This window comes from Papaver somniferum, chromosome 7, assembly GCF_003573695.1.
Source record: "Papaver somniferum cultivar HN1 chromosome 7, ASM357369v1, whole genome shotgun sequence".
Classification (NCBI taxonomy): Eukaryota; Viridiplantae; Streptophyta; class Magnoliopsida; order Ranunculales; family Papaveraceae; genus Papaver; species Papaver somniferum.
Window position 1 is genome coordinate 65230650 of NC_039364.1, and position 8496 is coordinate 65239145.

Below are 8496 nucleotides of genomic sequence, written 5' to 3' on the forward strand. Positions count from 1 at the left end.
ACAAAAGATTCAATGAAGTTTTTCAATCCTCAAATCGTGATGTCTAATCGACGATTAGGTTTTCTGTTTCAGTATTTGTTCTTCAAGTTGTTGTTGTTTCTGGTGATATTCTTAGGGTTTTCTTCTTCTTCTTTTACATTTAATTGTTTATATAGATCTGAAAATCGATTTTATTAACATCTATTACGAGCTAAATTTTCAGTCGATTTAAGCTAGTTCAGGTAAGGTCTTCATCCTTTTTTATTTTCTTCGTTTCTTATTTGTATCATGTTATTATTTGTTTTTCGTTTTAATATCCCAAAAGATTATTGTTAAAACCAATCAATTTTACAATTCTGAATTTAGTTAGGTTTTAATTTGTGTTGTTGTTGTTTTTGAGTTTCGATTTGTTTGATTCTCTGTTTTTGATAATTCTATTTGTTTTTTTTCTTGATTGTTTTTATCATTTTAATTTTTGATTTGTGTATTTGTCTGATGAGTATGAGAAGAGAAATCATAGAAGCAATAATTGTACTTTAGACTAGACTAATTTTTAACATTTTTAAGACTGAAATCTTTGTGTTACAGAGTCTATACTTCATTTGATTTTGGAGGTTTGTGGAGGAACTATTTGTTAGATGTCTTTGGACGGGAAATACAATCAAGATAAGATGATTTGCAGAAAGTAAGTTGATTACTACTTTCTTATTGACTGTACCAATTCATTTATTTGCTTTACATTTCAATAGTTTTATGAAATAAATGTCTTTTTTAAAGATATATATAGCTATCTGATATGATATGTGTTGTTTCATTGATGTACATATGCAGTTGTAAATTAGAACTTTCTCAGCAAGTGTATGAATCTATGCATTTTTATGTTGTGTTGGTGAAATTTGTAGTACGGAGGATCTCCTCTGGTTCATAAGAGGAAGTTGGCGTACTAAGTATATGAATCTTTGTTCTGTATTTGTGAATATAGTTAACACAAAGGTATTTGTACGCAAGTAAACTCGGTATGTTGTGATAATATGACTTACTACAGACTTAATTCAGTTTAAAGCATTATCTTATGGATATAATTTTATATATGAATTGCAGAGTGTTGTAAATTGACAAGCTAAATGGATGTGTATCTATTAGTTCACATGCTCAGTGTTCGCTCACTTAGTAAAGCGTAAAGCGCTATCACAAAAGCGTTAGTAAAGCGATGCCCCAGTGCTAGTAAAGCGCTGATGAATGGAAGATGATTATCATACAAGATGATGATCACTAATGAGAAGAAAAAGGGGAAGAAAAAGATGGTTCAGTGATCAGAAGAAAAGAGGAAGAAGAAGGGTCAGCTATTGGAAGAAAAAGAGGAAGAAGAAAGGGCAATAAAATATAAGGAGAAGAAGAAACATTTTCTTATTTTAGAAGAGAAGTTTAAGAGATTTTTGTAGGTTTTTTAATTATATAAAAGACTACAGGGCCTTTTGTTTTCTGGGCTATGCTTAAAAGCCCGTTTTTTTTAATATTAACCAAATCTCAAAGCGCAAGTTATGAAGCGTTTTGGAACTAAGGCGTTAAAAAGTGAGCCTCAGGGCGCGCCCTAGAACGCTTTTTAAAATACTGCACATGCTAGTTAGATGTGTAGCTATTAGTTACACAATCTAAATGGATGTGTAGTTATTGGTTACACATGCTAATTATTAGTGTAACTTGTTGATACAGATTCATTTTTTTCGTTATATTTGAGTTTCTGAAGTTGTCATCTGGTAAACTTTCGTGCCAAATTTAGGCTACAATGATACGAATTGTGAATTTACGATTAGAGTAATCTAACCAGACCAGGAAAATATTTGTCTCATCGAGTGTTGGTACGATTTCACGCTATTTTTCTACTTGTGATGGTTACATTGAAAACTCATAGAAGATGGAGTCAGTTTAACACCTTCAGGATATTGTTTGGGAATTTTATAACATGGCCATCTTAGATATCATATCATAGAAGATGGGAATTTTATAACATTGAAAACTCATAGAAGATGAAGTCAGTTTAACACCTTCAGGATATTGTTTGGGAATAAATGACCATGTTTATAATAGCATTAAACAAGAGGATATTTCTAAATTTACTCTTGTAATTAATTATTGTTAGTATGAGAAATATGTACAATTTGATAGTCGTGTTTATATTCGTTAAGTAGGTGTTTTACAATGTTTTTCAACGGTTTTCACTTTACGAATATCCTTGGTATAGCTTAAGAGACAAATAATTTTTACTTATTATTATTCATAAGAGTATAATTGGAAAAAAATACTTACAAATACTCATATCTTCTCCTTGTTTTAAAATGTGTACAAATTTGAACTAGGTCATCTATTTAGGGACAGAGAGAGTAATAAAAAGAATCTAATTTTCTAATTTGAATTCTATCCCTCCATTCATTCTTCCGCCCAGTGTGGTCGATCTCGGCTGTCTCGGCCGAGATTCCGGCGAAATTACGGATCTCGCCTCAAGAGCAGGCGATTTTTACTATCTCTCGGAGACAAGATTTGAATAGAAATTTCGATTGACTCGGCCGAGATGCAGCCGAGTCGATATTTGGACGGAAATGTCGTGGATTTCCCAGGTATCTATTTTACAGGTTTGATTTCTAAAAATCCTTCGACAAAACAACATAAAAAACTAAAATCCCCATTCTATTTACAAGTTCATCATGTATCTCTTTGGATTAACTTAACATCCCTCACTCAATCTAAAGTCCACTAACATCATTAATGCTCCAGTTTATATACATACCTTCCTCTAACATTACAGGTTCGTAGTCTACACAACCAACATGGGGGTTAGTCCATTGGGATTAGTAGAGACATTTAGAGACTTTTTATGCAAGAGATTTTAGGTGACTCTGCGTGAGTTTAGAGATTTTGAGAGACTCTCTGAATGATTTTCAAAGAATTATGGTGATTCATTGAGATAATAAAACATATATGAATTTCAGCTTACACACATGAGACAAACAATATATTTATCTATTTTACAAAATGAATATATGAATATTTAAATGAAGAGTCTTGTTGTGACGTGGTCACCCTCGCGACAACAACTGTAAGGACTCGCCTTGTAACCCTTGGATATGTCATCTTAAATATTTACATATCTCGAGATAAAAATTAAATAATAAAAATATTTTAAATATTTTTCTTATTTTTTTACATATCTATATATAATTTAATTTTCCCCTCGGCCCTCTAACAAATTAAAGAACTTTTTCATTTATCGTTCTTGCTTCTCAAAAACCTAGAACCAGTAGTGGGTTTACTGGTTTGATCAACTTTGATCGCAATGGTTTGGAGTAAATAATCAAATTAAAAAAAAGAAAACATATGACAGTGGCATATGTTGTGTTTGTTTACTCTTTAGATATTAAAAATGAGGGAGGATCCATGGACACTCTTAGATGGACACTATCAAATATAATTTGTGTCATTTTCTCCTCAAAATCCAAACGACAATGAATTTGAATCTAATATTTGGATGATACGTTCCTCTTATAGACTCTACATTCCTACCAAAAATAAGCATAATTCGAGACCTATAACACCACCATCTATCCCTTTGAATATCAGTCGTTAAAAGTTAACGGTTGAAATTAAGATCGATACTGATGAGGTTTGGTTACACTAGATCTTCCGTTGCGGGAAACAATAATTTTCGACCATTCATATGGGAACAATATGAGATTTTGGGACTACCTGGTGTACTGTGGTGGGAACCTATCCTTCTCCTCTATAACTATTAGGTGATACAAATGTAGATAGAAGGAAAAATATGTGTGACGGAGAGGTACGTGCAGGTGGAAGAAATGTTCTCTATCGCCGAGATTACACCGATATTTGGGACCAGGACAATTTTGTACCAGTTTTTCGGTCCTGACCGAGACAAATCGGAATCCGAGATTGACTACATTGTTTCCTCCCTGGCCCCTAGTCATGAAATGGATACCCTTTATGTGTTTTTTTTTGTTCTTTTTCCATATAAAACCATTTTGTCGTCTTCAAATAATCAGTGATTCAAAAAACTTGAAAATAGGGGTACCAAGTACACCACAAAATTTTAATTCGAAAATCTATATGTACAAACTTGACACAGTCGGTGGTACAGATCAACAATAAAGATCTGATGCCTGATATGAAGATAAGTTTATCTCGGACGATCTCAAAAATCAATGTCCAAGTAATAATCTACTATGTAACGGAACTGTAATATGAACTGAATTCCAGCAAGAACATGTCTTGTAATCTTTCTTTCATGATACGAGTTCTCAAGAATAAATCTTGTAAGTTCTATACAGCCTTTTAGGCTTAAAGACGGTCTAGGTTATTTAACATACGACTTGTGATATTTATATTACTACCTCCGTTTCAAAAAAATAGGTTGATTTCATGTACAAATTATACATGAAACCAGCCGATTATTTTGAAACGGAGGGAGTATAAAGATAAACAATATAATGATAAAAGGGAATAACACAAGACATCAGAATTTTGTTAACGAAGAAAGCTGCGAGGTATAAAAACCCCGAGACATAATCCACAACTTGAGCACCACACTGTATTAAGCCGCTACCGACACTAGCATACTATCAGACGTTAGACTGGAATGTAGTTGAGACCGAACCAAGTATATGGACCTTCGGTCTGTACACATTGAATGTGGAAGAGAAAAGGAAAAAACTCTACATACATGTTGTTCAAGGGTCTTTACTTTAAATCTACTTGCAATTATATTGGATTTTATCCATACAGGTTGTGGAACGAAAAAGTTGGTGATATACTTCATATCCTCGCATTTTTAAATGTGCACCCTGGTTAAAAAGTGGAAATGAAGTCACGCTCCATAATATTATTTTTTTTGAAAACGAAACTTCATTAGATACTAAAGATTTGTACATAACTTCGGATTTACAACATCATCCCTTAAGGCTGCAGAGATATCTGTCGGGATGTCATACAAAATATCAAACGAAGCTCTAGATTTTCAACCCTGTTGGATATTTTATGAGCAACCTGATTAGTTGTTCTACTGACATATTTAACCGTAGTTCTTCTAGTATTAGCTAGTAGATGCATTATTTCATTTACAATTCCCTGATTTAGCCAAAATACATGAGGGTAGCATCATTGATAGAGTTCACTAAGTTCAGACATTCTGTTTCAAGTATTATGTCTTCAGTTGATATAGTTGTAGATGGTGGATTTTCGACAAAGGCTAAATTCGTAAACTCATAATTATACGAAACTCTGATTCAGCAATCGGACGTGAGTATCGAGACACGAGTCTCTCATCGAATTCTCAACGGAGAGTACTTTCTCTCAGAGTACATGTAGATATGTAGTCTCACGACTGGACAACGACATATCTCATGAATACTGAATACTTTCAGTGATTATTTCTATATAGCATCACGAGATGGACAACTCCTACACAACTTGCTCTGCTAGTATAGAGCGATAACATCTTTAGGAACAAACAACGAGTTTACCCTGACTATATAAAGGATATGACTTACCGACAAGATCGTATCGGGATAATTAATGCTCCTAGATAGCTTGCTCTGCTAGTATAGAGCCACAAAGTTAATTATTCCTAATTAAGATTGATTCTGCCGTGACATTCACTACTGAATTCCCAGAATAATCTATTATTGCTCCTATTCCATGGTCGAATCCACGACTGGTCCCATGGAATGGAAATAACAATTGCTCATATTCCATGGTCGAATCCACGACTGGTCCCCTGGAATGGCAATAACAATTTTTCTGATTATATGATCGAATCCACGACTTGATCTCATAGAATAGCAATAACTATATTATCTCATTACTCCGATTTCATGATCGAATCCACAACTGGTCTCATAAATGGTAATAGATAAATCTTAATTACTCCGGTTCTATGGTCTAATCTACGATCCCATGGAATGGTAATGCTCACTTTATTATTCTGAATTCATAATCGAATCCTCAGTTGATCCTATGAATTAATAATAAACATTTTAGTACTCAGTTTTGTGAATTATTCTCCACTGGATTCCACAATTAGTAATAAATAATCAACAACCGGGAGTCTGAGCTACCTCTAAGTAAGCCCCGATTCAAATGGTGAAGGTGTATTCAACGACGATACACTAACAGTCACCGCACGAACGAGTATTTCAAAAATACAACGAAACGATGAACCTATGCAAAATAGAGAAAAATAATAAATAATTAAAAATATTGACCAGGGTGCTGGGAGCACGGACACACGACCGACCGACCGTGTCGTGGTCAATCCCACGCCAGTTTTATATTTTTAATGCATTTTATTATTTTCATGATTTGATGAAAATTCTCTCATTTTATCAAATTCCTTCGTCTCGAGGAAACTCCTCGGTTTCATGGTACTTCCATAAATCCATAAAAATAATATAAAATTAAGGAAAGGAGTGTGGGGCGTGACCATTGGCCAACCGGCCATGCCTTGGTCCCAACCGGCCCCACACCCCACGGTTCCTTATTATTTTATTATTATTTTCTCTAATTTCATGAAAAAACTCCTTGATTTCATGGTATTTTGCACAAATCATCAAATAATAATAAAATAAAATAAATTATGAAAACTTGTGGGACCGGGCCTTGGCCGGCCGGCCATGCCCTAGCCGGTCCCACACGCCCCTTTGTTTTATTATTTTATTATTAGTTTTCCTTGAATTCATCAAATTCCTTGATTTCATGGTATTTCTCTCAAATTAGGAAAAATTCCCTCAAATCAAAATATAAAAAATATTAAAAAATTAGGGAAACTCGTGGGACCGGGCCCTAGCCGGCCGGCCATGCCTTCCACGGTCCCACACGCCCTTGTTTTTATATTTTAATATTTTTTGCTTCCTTGAACTCATGAAAACTCCTTCAATTCATGGAAACTCCCTAAATTCATCAAATTTCTCAAAATTCATGAATTTTTCATAAAATCATCAAAATATTATAAAATTAAGGAAAAGGCACCACGGGACCGTGGTCACGACCGGCCGACCATGCCTTGACCACGGCGGTCCCACGCCTCCTCATTCCTTATTTTATAATTATTTTTCATCATCTCATGGTGTTTTCCTCAGTTTCGTCGAAACCCTAATTTTGGCATATTTTCTCGAATGGATGCTCAATTGCACGCCAGAAAATATCAAAATTCTCAGGACTGAGACGCGGACGCCTTGGGGACACGAGCACGCTATCTTGACCGATCAAGATTGGCTCTTTGGCTCACGGAAGCCGGTCCCATCAATTTTCACAGTTTTGACCTAATTTGCACAATTGCTCGTATTAGGTCCAAAACTCTCCCAAACACTTTGGATTTTCATGAAGTGATCGTCAGGCGGTCACGAGACAACCCAGGGACGGTTTCATGACTCCATGGTCGGTCCCTCACCTCGTCATAATTAATTAGGTTTTCTCACCTCAGACGAGCATTTTCGAATAAATGATTAAACCAGCATTTAATCATTCTTCACCAACAAATCGTCAACTCTTCAGGAGTTCTTCGTATTTGCTCACGTGAGCATATGGACACTACATGGTTGATCCACGGTCCCATGTAGTCGCTCCCTCCTTCGTCCCATGGTTAAATTCTGACGAACCATGAATTGATCATCAATTGATCAAATTAGGGTTTCTGAATCCAAGGATCATCATTCCAGATTCCAACCTTAATAATTTTACGACGACCTCATGGTCATTAATTTTATTAATTATGCTCGGTCCAACGACCAGTATTCTAATTAATATTTTTGGTACGCTGCCAATAATCCATCAGATGAGCAACACATGCTCAGACGATCAAATACTCAACAATTCATCACATGAGCAACACTTGCTCAGATGATAAATATTTGCTCAAACCAAGGAATATTGGTTCAACAATCAATATTCAACGATCCATCGAATGAGCAATATTTGCTCACTTCATCATCGTAAGAACTATACCTCTGTCTCATGACATGTTCAATTCATGAGTTTCAGAACATCATGCTCAACTCAGCAACTACATGGACTCATCGTACCATCAAACCACGAAGTCATCAATCGACTAACAAACCACGATATGTCAATCGTGTCACTTGGGGGGATATCACTTAAGGTTTTGGTCTGGCGGTCTACGGCACGTGTGTTCAAACACACGATAAAATGTGAGAAAGTCGTGCAATCAGTTGAAGGAATTCACGAGGTAGTGGGTGGAAAATCGACCAAGTCTCCACACGTTGAGCAACTGGTTTAAAACACGATCTCCACCTCCCCACTCCTTGATTCCATCAACTGTCACACTTCATGGGATCATGGTGTCTAAAATTCCATCAATATAAATAAGTCTCTGAATCATGATTGAATCATCAGCATCAACAGTATCATCAATCTCACGTCTCATCGACAACACGAGATCATCAACTCATCAATTGAGCAACTACTCTCAATTGAGCAATTTCAATCATTCAT